Consider the following 20188-nt stretch of genomic DNA (forward strand, 5'->3'; position numbering starts at 1 on the left):
TGGTCATGTGATGTCACACAGGTGCACGGCTCATTATATCCCTGGTCATGTGATGTCACACAGGTGCACGATTCATTATATCCCTGGTCATGTGATGTCATACAGGTGCCCGGTTCATTATCTTCCTGTTAATGTGATGTCACACAGGTGCACAACTGTTGATATCCCTGGGCATGTGATGTCACATAGCTGCACGGCTCGTTATATATCTCTGGTCATGTGATGTCATACAGGTGCACGGCTCATTATATTCCTGGTCAAGTGATGTCACACAGATGCACAACTCGTTATTTCCCTGGTCAGGTGATGTCACACAGGTACATGGCTCGTTATATGGTCATGTGATGTCACACAGTTGCACGGCTTGTTATATCTCTGGTCATGTGATGTTACACAGGTGAGTGGCTCGTTATATCCCTGGTAATGTGATGTCACACAGGTGAGTGGCTCATTATATTTCTGGTCATGTTTTGTTACACAGGTGCACAGCTTCTTATTACCCTGGTCATGTGTCATCACACAGGTGCATGGCACATTATATCCCTGTTCAAGTAATATCATACAGATGAGTGGCTCATTAGATCCCCGGTCATGTGATGTCCCACAGGTGTACGGCTCATTAAATCCCTGGTCATGTGATGTCACACAGGCGCACAGCTCGTTATATCTCTGGTCATGTGATGTCACACAGGCGCACAGCTCGTTATATCTCTGGTCATGTGATGTCACACAGGCGCACAGCTCGTTATATCTCTGGTCATGTAATATCACACGGTTGAACAGCTTGTTATATTTTTAGTCTTGTGATGTCACAGAGGTGCACTGCTCGTTATATGGTCATGTGATGTCACACAGGTGAGTGGCTCGTTATATCCCTGGTCATGTGATGTCACACAGGTGCACGGCTCGTTATATATCCCTGGTCATGTGATGCCACACAGGTGAGTGGCTCGTTATACCCCAGGTCATGTGATGTCACACAGGTGAGTGGCTCGTTATATCCCTGGTCATGTGATGTCACACAGGTGAGTGGCTCGTTATACCCCAGGTCATGTGATGTCAGACAGGTGAGTGGCTCGTTATATCCCTGGTCATGTGATGTCACACAGGTGAGTGGCTCGTTATATCCCTGGTCATGTGATGTCACACAGGTGAGTGGCTCGTTATACCCCAGGTCATGTGATGTCACACAGGTGCTTTTCTTGTTATATCCCTGGTCATGTGATGTCACACAGGTGAGTGGCTCGTTATACCCCAGGTCATGTGATGTCACACAGATGAGTGGCTCATTAAATCCCTGGTCATGTGGTGTCACACAGGTGCACGGCTCATTATATGGTCATGTGATGTCACACAGGTGCATGGCTCATTATATCCCTGGTCATGTGATGTCACACAGGTGCACAACTCGTTATATCCATGGTCATGTGATGTCACACAGGTGCACAACTCGTTATATCCATGGTCATGTGATGTCACACAGGTGCACAACTCGTTATATCCATGGTTATGCTTTTTCCAGCAGTGTCTTTTTAAACTAAAGGTAATTTATTAGACATTGGAGGAGTTAGGGAGACGTGAATAATATGTACATTTCATCTTTGAATATTTTTAGTGTTTAGTTTTCATTATGGGAGAACATGTCATCAGGGTGTATAGTATATGACTCCTGTCTCTATGGCCGTATTCACATGGCTGCCCAGGTTACTGGTAATGACTAGAGAGGAGCGAGCACTAAAATGCTCGGGTACTCGTTATTCGAGACGAACTTTTCCCGATGCTCGAGTGCTCGTCTCGAATAACGAGCCCCATTGAAGTCAATGGGAGACCCGAGCATTTTTCAAGGGGACCAAGGCTCTGCACAGGGAAGCTTGGCCAAACACCTGGGAACCTCAGAAAAGGATGGAAACACCACGGAAATGGACAGGAAACAGCAGGGGCAGCATGCATGGATGCCTCTGAGGCTGCCTAATCGCACCATTATGCCAAAATTATGGGCAACAGCATGGCCATGACAGAGTGACAGAATGAAGCTAGATAGCATCTAAAACATCCAATAATTGACCCTGACACTATAGGGGACGGCATGCAGAGGCAGCGGCAGCAGGCTAGAGAGTGGCATGGCGACATACCCTAAATGGACTCAGGCTTCAAACCAATGGGTGGCAGAGAGGAACCAAAGGAGGTGAGCAAGACGCGCTCAAATAATATCGGTACATGATAAAAGTTTGCCAGTATATTTTGTGGATTACACAGCAGGGTGGCGACAAAGTTAACATGGAAGCCATGAAAACAACCCAAAATTCTGCCTGACACAGCTCGTTTAATAAGGGGACCATGTATGGAGGCAGTGAACTAGTAGTAGATTAAAGGTGCTGCAGTTAAAACTATGTTAGTTGGATCTTGGCATGGAGCTGGCGCTCCGCTGCCAGGCGAGCTTTCGCCAATCCAAGCCCCTGTCTCTAGGCTACTCCCCAAACAGCACTTCTAAGAACCTTTTGTATAAGATCAAGTGTAGTAGCGTTCTTATAAGTTTAGGATATGGCGGGTGAGGGGAATGTAAACAGATGCGCAAGAAGCGCTGAAATAATATTGGTAAATGATAAAAGTTTGCCAGTATATTTTGGGGATTACACAGCAGGGTGGCGACAAAGTTAACAAGTTTGATGTGGAATGCCCTGTAATAGCTCTTGGGCGGTGTGCCTTTTATCGCCTAGGCTCAGCAGTTTGAGCACCGCCTGCTGTTGCTTAGCGACGGCACTGCTGCTGTGCCTAGAGCTATCGACTGATGGCGCCATGGCCACGGATGGTAATTCGGAGGAGGAGGAGGTGGAGGAGGGGTGGGAGGAGGAGGAGGTATAGTAGGCCTTTGAGACCTGGACCGAGGTAGGCCCCGCAATCCTCGGCGTCGGCAGTATATGACCAGCCCCATGGTCAGACTCGGTCCCAGCCTGCACCAAGTTAAGTGTAGTAGCGTACTTATAAGTTTGGGATATGGCGGATGAGGGGAATGTAAACAGATGCGCAAGAAGCGCTGAAATAATATCCCTAAATGGTAAAAGTTTGCCAGTATATTTTGTGGATAACACAGCAGGGTGGCGACAAAGTTAACAACTTTGATGTGGAATCCATGAAAACAACCCAAATTTCTGCCTGACGCACCTCGTTTGATAAGGGGACGATGTATGGAGGCAGCTATATGGACGACTTTTGGAGGTAGCAATGGAGACAACGTGTGGAGGCTGCTATGGAGACAATTTAATTTGGATAGTGCCTGTATGTGGCAGTCCAAAAAAGTTTTCAAACCAGAGGAGCAGGTAGGTGGCCCTCCAGAAAAATGGAATAGATTGAGTGCCTGTATGTGGCAGTCCAAAAAAGTTTTGAAACCAGAGAAGCAGGTAGGTGGCCCTCCAGAAAAATGAAATAGATTGAGTGCCTGCAAGTGGCAGTCCAAAAAAGTTTTCAAACCAGAGGAGCAGGTAGGTGGCCCTCCAGAAAAATTGAATAGATTGAGTGCCTGTATGTGGCACTCCCAAAAATTGTTTAAAACAGAGGACCGGGTAGGTGGCCCTCCAGAAAAATTTAATGCATAAAGTACTATAGCTAGAGCCAGTGGGCCCTGTCAAAAAATAGCCAGTTTCCTCTGCTTTAGTGTACAAAGAGGAGGAGAAGGAGGAAAATGAGGAGGAGGAGGAGTGGATAAATTATTCAGGTTGAGCTTCCTTCACCTGGTGGAGATTGGAAATTATGAGAAATCCAGGCTTTATTCATCTTAATAAGCGTCAGCCTGTCAGCGCTGTCAGTCGACAGGCGTGTACGCTTATCGGTGATGATGCCACCAGCTGCACTGAAAACCCCCTCGGACAACACGCTAGCGGCAGGGCAGGCAAGAACCTCCAAGGCGTACAGCGCCAGTTCGTGCCACATGTCCAGCTTTGAAACCCAGTAGTTGTAGGGAGCTGTGTGATCATTTAGGACGATGGTATGGTCAGCTACGTACTCCCTCACCATCTTTCTGTAAAGATCAGCCCTACTCTGCCGAGACTGGGGACAGGTGACAGTGTCTTGCTGGGGTGACATAAAGCTGGCAAAAGCCTTGTAAAGCGTACCCTTGCCAGTGCTGGACAAGCTGCCTGCTCGCCTACTCTCCCTCGCTACTTGTCCCGCAGAACTACGCACTCTGCCGCTAGCGCTGTCAGAAGGGAAATACTGTTTCAGCTTGTGCACCAGGGCCTGCTGGTATTCATGCATTCTCACACTCCTTTCCTCTCCAGGGATGAGGGTGGAAAGATTTTGCTTGTACCGTGGGTCCAGGAGAGTGAATACCCAGTAATCGGTGCTGGAATAAATTCTTTGAACGCGGGGGTCACGGGATAGGCAGCCTAGCATGAAATCTGCCATATGCGCCAGAGTCCCAACGCGCAAGAATTCACTCCCCTCACTGGCCTGACTGTCCATTTCCTCCTCCTCCAACTCCTCCAACTCCTCTTCTTCTGCCCATACACGCTGAACAGTGAAGGTCTGAGCAATGCTCCCCTCTTGTGTCTCGCCAACATTCTCCTCCTCTTCCTCCTCATCCTCCTCCACCTCCTCCGATATGCGCTGAGAAACAGACCTGAGGGTGCTTTGGCTATCAACAAGGGAATCTTCTTCCCCCGTCTCTTGTGACGAGCGCAAAGCTTCCGACTTCATGCTGATCAGAGAGTTTTTCAACAGGCCAAGCAGCGGGATGGTGAGGCTGATGATGGCGGCATCGCCACTGACCATCTGTGTTGACTCCTCAAAGTTACTCAGCACCTGACAGATATCAGACATCCACGTCCACTCCTCATTGTAGACTTGAGGAAGCTGACTGACCTGACTACCAGTTCTGGTGGAAGTTGACATCTGGCAGTCTACAATCGCTCTGCGCTGCTGGTAAACTCTGGATAACATGGTTAATGTTGAATTCCACCTCGTGGGCACGTCGCACAACAGTCGGTGAGCGGGCAGTTGGAGGCGGCGCTGCGCTGCCCTGAGAGTGGCAGCATCTGTGCTGGACTTCCTGAAATGCGCACAGATGCGGCGCACCTTCGTGAGCAAATCTGACAGATTGGGGTATGTCTTGAGGAAACGCTGAACTATCAGATTTAACACATGGGCCAGGCATGGCACATGTGTCAGTCTGCCGAGTTGCAGAGCCGCCACCAGGTTACGGCCGTTGTCACACACAACCATGCCTGGCTTCAGGTTCAGCGGTGCCAGCCACAGATCAGTCTGCGCCGTGATGCCCTGTAATAGTTCTTGGGCGGTGTGCCTTTTATCGCCTAGGCTCAGCAGTTTGAGCACCGCCTGCTGTCGCTTAGCGACGGCACTGCTGCTGTGCCTAGAGCTAGCGACTGATGGCGCCATGCCCACGGATGGTAGTTCGGAGGAGGAGGTGGAGGAGGGGTGGGAGGAGGAGGAGGCATAGTAGGCCTTTGAGACCTGGACCGAGGTAGGCCCCGCAATCCTCGGTGTCGGCAGTATATGACCAGCCCCAGGGTCAGACTCGGTCCCAGCCTCCACCAAGTTAACCCAATGTGCCGTCAGCGATATATAGTGGCCCTGCCCGGCAGCACTCGTCCACGTGTCCGTTGTCAGGTGGACCTTGTCAGAAACGGCGTTGGTCAGGGCACGGATGATGTTGTCTGACACGTGCTGGTGCAGGGCTGGGACGGCACATCGGGAAAAGTAGTGGCGGCTGGGGACCGAATACCGAGGGGCGGCCGCCGCCATGAGGTTGCGAAAGGCCTCGGTCTCTACTAGCCTATAGGGCAGCATCTCCAGGCTAAGCAATCTGGAGATGTGGACATTAAGGGCTTGGGCGTGCGGGTGGGTTGCACTATATTTTCTTTTCCGCTCCAGCGTCTGGGGTATGGAGAGCTGAACGCTGGTGGATGCTGTGGAGGATCGTGGAGGCGACGATGGGGTTTTTGTGCCAGGGTCCTGGGCAGGGGGCTGACTATCAGCTGACACAGGGGAAGGAGCAGTGGTGTGCACGGCCGGAGGTGAACGGGCTTGGTGCCACTGATTCGGGTGTTTAGCATTCATATGCCTGCGCATACTGGTGGTAGTTAAGCTAGTAGTGGTGGAACCCCTGCTGATCCTGGTTTGGCAAAGGTTGCACACCACAGTCCGTCGGTCATCCGGTGTTTCCTTAAAGAACCTCCAGACTTCAGAAAATCTAGCCCTCGCCGCGGGAGCCCTCGCCACGGGAGCTTCACTACGTGACACATTTGGCGCTGATGCACCTGCTCTGGCCCTGCCTCTCCGTCTGGCCCCACCACTGCCTCTTCCAACCTGTTCTGCTATAGGACTCTCCTCCGTCTCAGAAGCACTGTGTTCACCCGGCCTCTCAACCCAGCTTGGGTCTGTCACCTCATCATCCTCCGATCCCTCAGTCTGCTCCCCCCTCGGACTTCCTGCCCTGACAACAACTTCACCACTGTCTGACAACCGTGTCTCCTCATCGTCGGACACCTCTTTAGACACTTCTTCCACTAGGTCAAGAAGGTCATCATCACCCACAGACTGCGACTGGTGGAAAACCTGGGCATCGGAAAATTGCTCAGCAGCAACCGGACAAGTGGTTTGTGACTGTGGGAAGGGTCCAGAAAACAGTTCCTCAGAGTATGCCGGTTCAAATGCCAAATTTTCCTGGGAGGTGGCAGACTGGGGGGGAGGAGGCTGAGGTGCAGGAGCTGGAGGAGTGCCGATTTCGGTGACATGGGTGGACTGCGTGGAAGACTGACTGGTGGACAAATTGCTCGAAGCATTGTCGGCAATCCACGACATCACCTGTTCGCACTGTTCTGGCCTCAACAGTGCTCTACCACGAGTCCCAGTAACTTGAGACATGATGAACCTAGGGAGTGTAGCTCTGCGGCGTTCCCCTGCTCCCTCATCAGCAGGTGGTGTCTCACCCCACCCAGGACCACGGCCTCTGACCCCTGCAGTAGATGGACGCCCACGTCCCCGCCCTCGTCCTCGTCCTCTACCCCTAGCCCTCGGGTTAAACATTTTAAAAATGAAAGTTATATAACTTTAATTTTTTTTAAACTTTTTTTTGTGTTTTTTTGTGTTTTTTAGTTTTTTTTTGTGTTTTTTAGTTTTTAAAACCAAACAATGCTATCCTTTTGCTATGGCTATTTTCTAGCCAAGTATGAAAGCACACTGCTATGCCAGATGAGATGACGCTGAGTTATGAAAAAATAAACGTAAAATAAAAAGGAAATGGCAGACTGTGCCTAATTGAAATCCAACCCCTAATAAATTATCCCACTTCGGTCTTTGCGATGGATATGTGCGTCACTAAGCGCAAAACACAGCGGTCGCAAGTCTCACTCCAAATTCCTCACAATTGGCTAGTATATGCACTGCAGCAAGGACAGCCACCAGCAGATCAACCAGAAATAAAATATATATAACGCTATTGTAGGCGTAAGTAAGCCGTTTGGATTCTCCTTTGGCTATTTTCTAACTAAGTATGAAAGCACACTGATGAGATGACGCTGAGTTATGAAAAAATAAACGTAAAATAAAAAGGAAATGGCAGACTGTGCCTAATTGAAATCCAACCCCTAATAAATTTTCCCACTTCGGTCTTTGCGATGGATATGTGCGTCACTAAGCGCTAAACACAGCGGTCGCAAGTCTCACTCCAAATTCCTCACAATTGGCTAGTATATGCACTGCAGCAAGGACAGCCACCAGCAGATCAACCAGAAATAAAATATATATAACGCTATTGTAGGCGTAAGTAAGCCGTTTGGATTCTCCTTTGGCTATTTTCTAGCCAAGTATGAAAGCACACTGATGAGATGACGCTGAGTTATGAAAAAATAAACGTAAAATAAAAAGAAACTGGCAGACTGTGCCTAATTGAAATCAAACCTCTAATAAATTTTCCCACTTTGGTGTTTGAGGTGGATATGTGTGTCACTAAGAGCTAAACACAACGGTAGCAAGTCCCCCTGCAAATTCCTCACAATATGGTACTAGCTGCACTACTAGTGTCAGCAAGCCCAGCCACAAGCAAACAAAAAAAAAAAAAGTATAACGTTATTGTAGCCCTAAGAAGGGCTGTTGGGTTCTTGTTGAATCACTCCTGCCTAACACTATTCTAATAGAACACCCTAACACTTTCCCTCACCAGCAGCAGCTCTCTCCCTAGCGGCATCCAGACACAGAATGATCCGAGCAGCGCGGGCAGCGGCTAGTCTATCCCAGGGTCACCTGATCTGGCCAGCCAACCACTGCTATCGACGTGTAAGGGTACCACGTCATGCTGGGTGGAGTGCAGAGTCTCCTGGCTTGTGATTGGCTCTGTTTCTGGCCGCCAAAAAGCAAAACGGCGGGAGCTGCCATTTTCTCGAGCGGGCGAAGTATTCGTCCGAGCAATGAGCAGTTTCGAGTACGCTAATGCTCGAACGAGCATCAAGCTCGGACGAGTATGTTCGCTCATCTCTAGTAATGACTAGAGATGAGCGAGCACTAAAATGCTCGGGTACTCGTTATCCGAGACGAACTTTTCCCGATGCTCGAGTGCTCGTCTCGAATAACGAGCCCCATTGAAGTCAATGGGAGACTCGAGCATTTTTCAAGGGGACCAAGGATCTGCACAGGGAAGCTTGGCCAAGCACCTGGGAACCTCAGAAAAGGATGGAAACACCACGGAAATGGACAGGAAACAGCAGGGGCAGCATGCATGGATGCCTCTGAGGCTGCTTAATCGCACCATTAGGCCAAAAGTATGGGCAACAGCATGGCAATGACAGAGTGACCGAATGAGGCTAGATAGCATCTAAAACATGCAATAATTGACCCTGACACTATAGGGGACTATGCAGAGGCAGCGGCAGCAGCGGCAGGCTAGAGAGTGTCTTGGCAACATACCCCAAATGGACTCAGGCTTAAAACCAATGGGTGGCAGAGAGGAACCAAAGGAGGTGAGCAAGAAGCGCTCAAATAATATCGGTAAATGATAAAAGTTTGCCAGTATATTTTGTGGATTACACAGCAGGGTGGCGACAAAGTCAACAAGTTTGATGAGGAAGCCATGAAAACAACCCAAAATTCTGCCTGACACAGCTCGTTTGATAAGGGGACCATGTATGGAGGCAGTGAACTAGTAGTAGATTAAAGGTGCTGCAGTTAAAACTATGTTAGTTGGATCTTGGGATGGAGCTGGCGCTCCGTTGCCAGGCGAGCTTTCGCCAATCCAAGCCCCTGTCTCTAGGCTACTCCCCAAACAGCACTTCTAAGAACTTTTTGTATAAGATCAAGTGTAGTAGCGTTCTTATAAGTTTGGGTTCTGGCGGGTGAGGGGAATGTAAACAGATGCGCAAGAAGCGCTGAAATAATATTGGTAAATGGTAAAAGTTTGCCAGTATATTTTGTGGATTACACAGCAGGGTGGCGACAAAGTTAACATGGAAGCCATGAAAACAATCCAAAATTCTGCCTGACACAGCTCGTTTGATAAGGGGACCATGTATGGAGGCAGCTATATGCACTACTTTTGGAGGCAGCTATGGCGATGACGTGTGGAGGTAGCAATGGAGACAACGTGTGGAGGCTGCTATGGAGACAATTTAATTTGGATAGTGCCTGTATGTGGCAGTCCAAAAAAGTTTTCAAACCAGTGGAGCAGGTAGCTGGTCCTCCAGAAAAATTACATAGATTGAGTGCCTGTATGTGGCAGTCCAAAAAAGTTTTCAAACCAGAGGAGCAGGTAGCTGGTCCTTCAGAAAAATTACATAGATTGAGTGCCTGTATGTGGCAGTCCAAAAAAGTTTTCAAAGCAGAGGAGCAGGTAGCTGGTCCTCCAAAAAGATTAAATAAATTGAGTGCCTGTATGTGGCAGTCCAAAAAAGTTTTCAAACCAGAGGAGCAGGTAGCTGGTCCTCCAGAAAAATTACATAGATTGAGTGCCTGTATGTGGCAGTCCAAAAAAGTTTTCAAAGCAGAGGAGCAGGTAGCTGGTCCTCCAAAAAGATTAAATAAATTGAGTGCCTGTATGTGGCAGTCCAAAAAAGTTTTCAAACCAGAGGAGCAGGTAGCTGGACCTCCAGAAAAATTACATAGATTGAGTGCCTGTATGTGGCACTCCCAAAAATTGTTTAAAACAGAGGACAGGGTAGTTGGCCCTCCAGAAAAATTAAATACATAGAGTACTATAGCCAGAGCCAGTTGGCCCTGGCAAAAAAATAGCCAGTTTCCTCTGCTTTAGTGTACAAAGAGGAGGAGAAGGAGGACAATGAGGAGGAGGAGTGCATACATTATTCAGGTTCAGCTTCTTTCACCTGGTGGAGAATGGAAATGCAAAGAAATCCAGGCTTTATTCATCTTGATAAGCGTCAGCCTGTCAGCGCTGTCAGTCGACAGGCGTGTACGCTTATCGGTGATGATGCCACCAGCTGCACTGAAAACCCGCTCGGACAACACGCTAGCGGCAGGGCAGGCAAGAACCTCCAAGGCGTACAGCGCCAGTTCGTGCCACATGTCCAGCTTTGAAACCCAGTAGTTGTAGGGAGCTGTGTGATCATTTAGGACGATGGTATGGTCAGCTACGTACTCCCTCACCATCTTTCTGTAAAGATCAGCCCTACTCTGCCGAGACTGGGGACAGGTGACAGTGTCTTGCTGGGGTGACATAAAATTGGCAAAGGCCTTGTAAAGCGTACCCCTGCCAGTGCTGGACAAGCTGCCTGGTCGCCTACTCTCCCTCGCTACTTGTGCCGCAGAAGTACGCCCTCTGCCGCTAGCGCTGTCAGAAGGGAAATACTGTTTCAGCTTGTGCACCAGGGCCTGCTGGTATTCATGCATTCTCACACTCCTTTCCTCTCCAGGGATGAGAGTGGAAAGATTTTGCTTGTACCGTGGGTCCAGGAGAGTGAATACCCAGTAATCGGTGCTGGAATAAATTCTTTGAACGCGAGGGTCACGGGATAGGCAGCTTAGCATGAAATCTGCCATATGCGCCAGAGTCCCAACGCGCAAGAATTCACTCCCCTCACTGGCCTGACTATCCATTTCCTCCTCCTCCAACTCCTCCAACTCCTCTTCTTCTGCCCATACATGCTGAACAGTGAAGGACTGAACAATGGTCCCCTCTTCTGTCTCGCCAACATTCTCCTCCTCTTCCTCCTCATCCTCCTCCACCTCCTCCGATATGCGCTGAGAAACAGACCTGAGGGTGCTTTGGCTATCAACAAGGGAATCTTCTTCCCCCGTCTCTTGTGACGAGCGCAAAGCTTCCGACTTCATGCTGACCAGAGAGTTTTTCAACAGGCCAAGCAGCGGGATGGTGAGGCTGATGATGGCGGCATCACCACTGACCATCTGTGTTGACTCCTCAAAGTTACTCAGCACCTGACAGATATCAGACATCCACGTCCACTCCTCATTGTAGACTTGAGGAAGCTGACTGACCTGATTACCAGTTCTGGTGGAAGTTGACATCTGGCAGTCTACAATCGCTCTGCACTGCTGGTAAACTCTGGATAACATGGTTAGTGTTGAATTCCACCTCGTGGGCACGTCGCACAACAGTCGGTGAGCGGGCAGTTGGAGGCGGCGCTGCGCTGCCCTGAGAGTGGCAGCATCTGTGCTGGACTTCCTGAAATGCGCACAGATGCGGCGCACCTTCCTGAGCAAATCAGACAGATTGGGGTATGTCTTGAGGAAACGCTGAACTATGAGATTTAACACATGGGCCAGGCATGGCACATGTGTCAGTCTGCCGAGTTGCAGAGCTGCCACCAGGTTACGGCCGTAGTCACACACAACCATGCCTGGCTTCAGGTTCAGCGGTGCCAGCCACAGATCAGTCTGCGCCGTGATGCCCTGTAATAACTCTTGGGCGGTGTGCCTTTTATCGCCTAAGCTCAGCAGTTTGAGCACCGCCTGCTGTCGCTTAGCGATGGCACTGCTGCTGTGCCTAGAGCTAGCGACTGATGGCGCCATGCCCACGGATGGTAATTCAGAGGAGGAGGTGGAGGAGGGGTGGGAGGAGGAGGAGGCATAGTAGGCCTTTGAGACCTGGACCGAGGTAGGCCCCGCAATCCTCGGCAGTATATGACCAGCCGCAGGGTCAGACTCGGTCCCAGCCTCCACCAAGTTAACCCAATGTGCCGTCAGCGATATATAGTGGCCCTGCCCGGCAGCACTCGTCCACGTGTCCGTGGTCAGGTGGACCTTGTCAGAAACGGCGTTGGTCAGGGCACGGAGGATGTTCTCTGACACGTGCTTGTGCAGGGCTGGGACGGCACATCGGGAAAAGTAGTGGCGGCTGGGGACCGAATACCGAGGGGCGGCCGCCGCCATGAGGTTTCGAAAGGCCTCGGTCTCTACCAGCCTATAGGGCAGCATCTCCAGGCTAAGCAACTTGGAGATGTGGACGTTGAGGGCTTGGGCGTGTGGGTGGGTTGCGCTATACCTCCTTTTGCGCTCCAGCGTCTGGGGTATGAAGAGCTGAACGCTGGTGGATGCTGTGGAGGATCGTGGAGGCGAAGATGGGGTTTTCGCACGGGAGGTGTTTGGGCCGGGGTCCTTGGCAGGGGGCTGACTAGCAGATGTCACAGGGGAAGGAGCAGTGGTGTGCCCGGCCGGAGGTGAACGGGCTTGGTGCCATTGAGTGGGGTGTTTAGCATTCAGATGCCTGCGCATACTGGTGGTAGTTAAGCTAGTAGTGGTGGAACCCCTGCTGATCCTGGTTTGGCAAAGGTTGCACACCACAGTCCGTCATCCGGTGTTTCTTTAAAGAACCTCCAGACTTCTGAAAATCTAGCCCTCGCCACGGGAGCTTGACTACGGGCAACATTTGGCGCTGATGCACCAGCTCTGGCCCTGCCTCTCCGTCTGGCCCCACCACTGCCTCTTCCAACCTGTTCTGCTATAGGACTCGCCTCCGTCTCAGAAGCACTGTGTTCACCCGGCCTATCAACCCAGCTTGGGTCTGTCACCTCATCATCCTCCGATCCCTCTGTCTGCTCCCCCTCGGACTTCCTGCCCTGACAACAACTTCACCACTGTCTGACAACCGTGTCTCCTCATCGTCCGACACCTCTTTGAACACTTCTTCCACTACGTCAATAATGTCATCATCACCCACAGACTGCGACTGGTGGAAAACCTGGGCATCGGAAAATAGCTCAGCAGCAGCAGGACAAGTGGTTTGTGACTGTGGGAAGGGTCCAGAAAACAGTTCCTCAGAGTATGCCGGTTCAAATGCCAAATTTTGGTGGGAGGGGGCAGACTGGGGGGAAGGAGGCTGAGGTGGAGGAGCTGGAGGAGTGCCGATTTCGGTGACATGGGTGGACTGCGTGGAAGACTAACTGGTGGACAAATGGCTAGAAGCATTGTCCGCAATCCACGACATCACCTCTTCGCACTGTTCTGGCCTCAACAGTGCTCTACCACGAGTCCCAGTAACTTGAGACATGATGAACCTAGGGAGTGTACCTCTGCGGCGTTCCCCTGCTCCCCCATCAGCAGGTGGTGTCTCACCCCGCCCAGGACCACGGCCTCTGACCCTTGCAGTAGTTGGACGCCCACGTCCACACCCTCGTCCTCTACCCCTAGCCCTCGGGTTAAACATTTTCCAAATTAAAGTGTAAACTTGAAAAAAAAAAAAAAATTGTGTTTATTGCTATCTTATTGCTATGGCTAGTTTCTAACCTACACTGACAGCACACAACTGGATTTTGTGCTGTGCAAGATGAGTTTCAGCTATAAAATAAAATAAAGGTAAAAAAAAAAAAAATCAGCAGACTCTGCCTAATTCTACTCAAACCCCTAATAAATTGTCCCACTTCGGTGTTTGAGGTGGATATGCGTGTCACTAAGAGCTAAACACAACGGTCGCAGGTCTCCCAGCAAATTCCTCACAGTATGGTACTAGCTGCACTACTAGTGCCAGCAAGCCCAGCCACAAGCAAACAAAAAAAAGGAAAATATAACACTATTGTAGGCCTAAGTAAGCCGTTGGGGTTCTCCTATGGCTATTTTGTAGCCTACAATGAGAGCACACTGCTTTGCAAGATGAGTTTGAGCTATAAAATGAAATACAGCTAAAAAAAAAAAAAAATCAGCAGACTCTGCCTAATTCTACTCAAACCCCTAATAAATTGTCCCACTTTGGTGTTTGAGGTGGATATGTGTGTCACTAAGAGCTAAACACAACGGTAGCAAGTCCCCCTGCAAATTCCTCACAATATGGTACTAGCTGCACTACTAGTGCCAGCAAGCCCAGCCACAAGCAAATAAAAAAAAAAAAAAAGTATAACGTTATTGTAGCCCTAAGAAGGGCTGTTGGGTTCTTGTAGAATCACTCCTGCCTAACAGTAAGCTAATAGAACAGCCTAACGCTTTCCCTGACCAGCAGCAGCTCTCTCCCTAGCGGCATCCAGACACAGAATGATCCGAGCAGCGCGGGCAGCGGCTAGTCTATCCCAGGGTCACCTGATCTGGCCAGCCAACCACTGCTATCTACGTGTAAGGGTACCACGTCATGCTGGGTGGAGTGCAGAGTCTCCTGGCTTGTGATTGGCTCTGTTTCTGGCCGCCAAAAAGCAAAACGGCGGGAGATGCCATTTTCTCGAGCGGGCGAAGTATTTGTCCGAGCAACGAGCAGTTTCGAGTACGCTAATGCTCGACCGAGCATCAAGCTCGGACGAGTATGTTCGCTCATCTCTAGTAATGACATCAGACACCACTGTCTGATTCCATCCTGTATGTGTGCCCTTTATTTCCTGTCCATGATGTTCTGCTGGATTTCTCAGCTCTGCCTTGCTGATGTTAAAGGGCCTAGTAAAGGTTTCTCCGTATAGTGAGATAGCTGTTCCCAGATTCTGAAATGTACTGATCCAAATACAACCAGGGGATAATATTTTCATGAACGTCCAGTGTGCAGTATCAAATTTGGCTTGTAATTACTGCTTTTGCCAGCAGATGGCAGCGAATCACCTAAGTCACCTATATGTAACACTATAGATATGTCTATCTATCTATCTATCTATCTATCTATCTATCTATCTATCTATCTATCTATCTATTATCCATCTCTCTATCTATCTATCTATCTATCTATCTATCTCATATCTATCTATCTCCTATCTATCTATCTATCTATCTATCTCCTATCTATCTATCTATCTATCTATCTATCTATCTATCTATCTATCTATCTAATTATCTATCTCCTATCTATCTATCTCATATCTATCTATCTCATATCTATCTATCTATCTATCTATCTATCTATCTATCTATCTATCTATGTATCTATCTATCTATCTATCCAGGGGCGTAACAAGCAGAGGCTGGGCCCCATAGCAGATCTTTGATTGGGGCCCCCTTCTCTTCCCCATACATATTTATACACACACATTTACACAAGCGCAATCATTTTTACACACGTTTACACATTCATACATTTATACACACATATAGTATGTAGACATCAAATTTACATATATACACACACATCCAGTATATACAGCACATACACACAGATATACAGCATATATACACACACATCCAGTATATACAACACATACACGCATATATACACACGTATCCAGTATATACAACACATACACACACATATACAGCATATATACACACACATCCAGTATATACAACACATACACACATATATACAGCATATACACACACATCCAGTATATACAACACATACACATTGATATACAGCGTATATACAGACACATCCAGTATATACAACACATACACACAGATATACAGCATATATACACACACATCCAGTATATACAGCATACACACAGATATACGGCATATATACACACACATCCAGTATATACAGCACATACACACAGATATACAGCATATATACACACACATCCAATATATACAACACATACACACAGATATACAGCATATATACACACACATCCAGTATATACAACACATACACACATATATACAGCATATACACACACATCCAGTATATACAACACATACACACAGATATACAGCATATATACACACACATCCAGTATATACAGCATACACACAGATATACGGCATATATACACACACATCCAGTATATACGGCACATACACACAGATATACAGCATATATACACACACATCCAGTATATACAACACATACACACAGATATACAGCATATATACACACACATCCAGTATATACAACGCATACACACATATATACAGCATATACACACACATCCAGTATATACAACACATACACACAGATATACAGCATATATACACACACATCCAGTATATACAACGCATACACACATATATACAGCATATACACACACATCCAGTATATACAACACATACACATTGATATACAGCGTATATACAGACACATCCAGTATATACAACACATACACACATATATACAGCATATATACACACACATCCAGTATATACAACACATACTCACAGATATACAGCATATATACACACATCCAGTATATACAACATACATACACATACACAGCATATAAACACACACATCCAGTATATACAGCACTTACACACAAATATTCACACACACATCCAGTACATACAACATACACACAGATATACAGTATATATATATATATATATATATATATATATATATATATATACACATCCAATCAGTATATACAATATATACATACATATACAACGTACATACACACAAACATATTTACATGCATTTACAATTTACATATGTATTACTCATACTTACCCACGGTCATCGCGTCGCGGCTGGAATGTGGGGTCGGGACGCGGTGGCGGGGTCACGAGTAGACGAGGTGGGCGGACCGCGGGTGAGGTGGGCGGTTCACGGGTGAAGCATGAAGGCAGGAAGGCCACAGAAGAGGCGAGCGGGCCGGGCCGGAGGAGAGCCGCGTGTGTGGAGGGCGGTACGGACCGGTTGGGAGCTGGGCGTGCCAGATGTCAGGTGGGCAGGGCAGGCACCAGGTTCCGCAGCAGCGGTAGTGGGATGGCTCCTGAGCCTGGGACGGACATCCGAATTATAATTTGTTAATGATGTGTCCCCCGGGCCCGTCCCACTACCTCTCTGCCCACCTCATATGCTGCCTGCATGGCAGTGGAGGTAGCGGGATGGGCCCGGGGGACACATCCATAACAAATTATAATTCGGATCTCGGTACCGAGCTCAGCTCCCTATACTAAAGTTCCTGCCCGTCCATCACGGGCCCCCATGCGCCTGGGCCCCGTAGCAGCTGCTACGTCTGCTACGGTGGTTGTTACGCCACTGTATCTATCTATCTATCTATCTCCTATCTATCTATCTCATATCTATCTCCTATCTATCTATCTATCTATCTATCTATCTATCTATCAATCAATCATCTATGTATCTTTCCATTTTTCTGTAGCAGTGTAATATTCTGCATTCAGGTTTACACAGTACACAGGATTAGTCTGGTACTTGCTAAGCTTTATACAAAATACCCATCTAATATACAACAAATATCATTAGGAGCGCAAGTGACAATACTTAGAACTCTTGATCATCCCCGGGTGCTTGGGTCATCAGAATCAGTGGTGACCTGGTCTAGACCCTGGTTCTTCCTTAGGGTTCAGGCTCCAGGTGTCACCAAGTGTGGGTGTGTGATATGGGACATTTACGATGATTATAACACAGATATTATCTCTGAACATTCAATGTGGGAAGAGAGAGCAGGAATGAAATACATCTTCTTCCCCCAGGAAGATGTCAGTCATCACTTTATAGTGGAAATATCCCTGTGCTCCTTCCATATGTCTGATCCTTCCATGGATTATATCTCAGGTGTTCCCGGTCACATGGGGGTGTTATACAAACATGGAATTACAGAGCCGCCTGCTTCCTGACTCATCCCTGAGGTGCTGAAAGGATTAGGATGCCGGGAGTCATATACATTGTCCCTGTATACATGGAGAACATGTGGTATCACTATCGTATGGGTGGGACAGAAATCAGTTTTTGTAACCTGTGACAATATTATGGGGGAATTGTGTTGAAAACTGTCACAAAAAATGTGCAGGAAGCAAACTGTGCAAAAAGGTGCAACTTTTTTGCACTTAAATTAGAAAAAAAATATATAAATCTCCCCCAATGATCCCTGGTTTATAATGATAAAGAAAAATTGTTGCTGAAACCCCTTTGTTTTTAGTGAGAAGCTGCTGTTTCTGTTTTCCATTTACTTTTGCTGGAATCCTGCTGCTCAGGCACTTTACCTGGAATCCTGCTGCTCAGGCACCTTACCTGGAATCCTGCTGCTCAGCCACCTTACCTGGAATCCTGCTGCTCAGGCACCTTACCTGGAATCCTGCTGCTCAGCCACCTTACCTGGAATCCTGCTGCTCAGCCACCTTACCTGGAATCCTGCTGCTCAGCCACCTTACCTGGAATCCTGCTGCTCAGGCACCTTACCTGGAATCCTGCTGCTCAGCCACCTTACCTGGAATCCTGCTGCTCAGGCACCTTACCTGGAATCCTGCTGCTCAGGCACCTTACCTGGAATCCTGCTGCTCAGGAAACTTACCTGGAATCCTGCTGCTCAGGCACCTTACCCGGAAACCTGCTGCTCAGGCACCTTACCTGGAATCCTGCTGCTCAGACACCTTACCTGGAATCCTGCTGCTCAGACACCTTAGCTGGAATCCTGTTGCTCAGGCACCTTACCTGGAATCCTGCTGCTCAGGCACCTTACATGGAATCCTGCTGCTCAGGCACCTTACATGGAATCCTCTTGCTCTGGCACATTACCTGGAATCCTCTTGCTCAGGCACCTTACCTGGAATCCTCTTGCTCTGGCACATTACCTGGAATCCTCTTGCTCAGGCACCTTACCTGACACATTACCTGGCACAATACCTGGCACAATACCTGGAAACCAATCCTGAGGCCTACCCTTGGCCTCTCTAGATTAGCTAATTAATTAAGAGGCAGACAGAGCACATGTGTACACCCTCCATGCATAACTGCCACTCTATGACCCGGAAATTGCTGCTACACAGCGCAAAACAGTAGAAGAAGGTGTTGGCGGCAATACACAAGTATAAATAAGGTACAGCATGCAAAGTTGTATTAGTTATGTTAGTTACTGCAGGACAGCATTATCTATGTGCACTGTACTGAGGTATTAGTTATTATAACTGTACTGTAGTTTTAAAGACATTAGCAATTAGAAATATTTATATATCTTACTAGGCAGGAATAATGGCTGCTCCACTGTCTCATGTGTCGGCACTTTTGACTTTTGGCACGGAGGGATTATAAATGGTTTTATGATCTGAATAAAGCAAAACTGGATGCAACCAGTGAGAGCAGGAGGAGCCACACGAGCGGTGGATGAAGGTCATAGTCCCGGATATATGGGGTCTGATCTCTGCACTTTGCACCAATAACCTATTATCAACATACACTGGTTATAAGGGTCACTCTACTTTTAGGATTATTTATGTGCATTATAAAATAGTTATGAAATAACAGCTGAATCTGTCTTGGTCATGCAAGACAGTTAATCAAAGCATCATATCACAGCTTTCTGCAGGCAGTGACTTGATGCTGCAGCTCATAGTGAGTTTCCTATCCTACCTTAGTGCTTTATTAACATGGGTACTGCTCAGTACTGCTCTATATGATGCTCTTGCTACTTATAAGTCAGAGAGAGAGGTAGGAAACAGTGGGGGTCATTTACTAAGGGCCCGAATTCGCGTTTTCCCGACATGTTACCCGAATATTTCCGATTTGCGCCGATTTCCCCTGAATTGCCCCTGGATTTTGGCGCACGCGATCGGATTGTGGCGCATCGGCACTGGCATGCACGCGACGGAAATCGGGGGGCGTGGCCGAGCGAAAACCCGACGGATTCAGAAAAACCGCCGCATTTAAAACAAAAAATCTGTCGCGGAGCTTGCACTTACCTTCACTCAGCGCCACCTGGTGGACGGCAGAGGAACTACCTTAATAAATCCCGGCCGGACCCGAATCCAGCGCAGAGAACGCGCCGCTGGATCGCGAATGGACCGGGTAAGTAAATCTGCCCCAGTGTGTGTAGTGTAATGGACACATAATGGTAGCTAGTCTCCAGCCACCAGCTGATCTAAAACGTTAGGCACATCTTTTAATGATAACACACTCTTG

Source organism: Engystomops pustulosus, chromosome 1, assembly GCF_040894005.1.
Source record: "Engystomops pustulosus chromosome 1, aEngPut4.maternal, whole genome shotgun sequence".
NCBI lineage: Eukaryota > Metazoa > Chordata > Amphibia > Anura > Leptodactylidae > Engystomops > Engystomops pustulosus.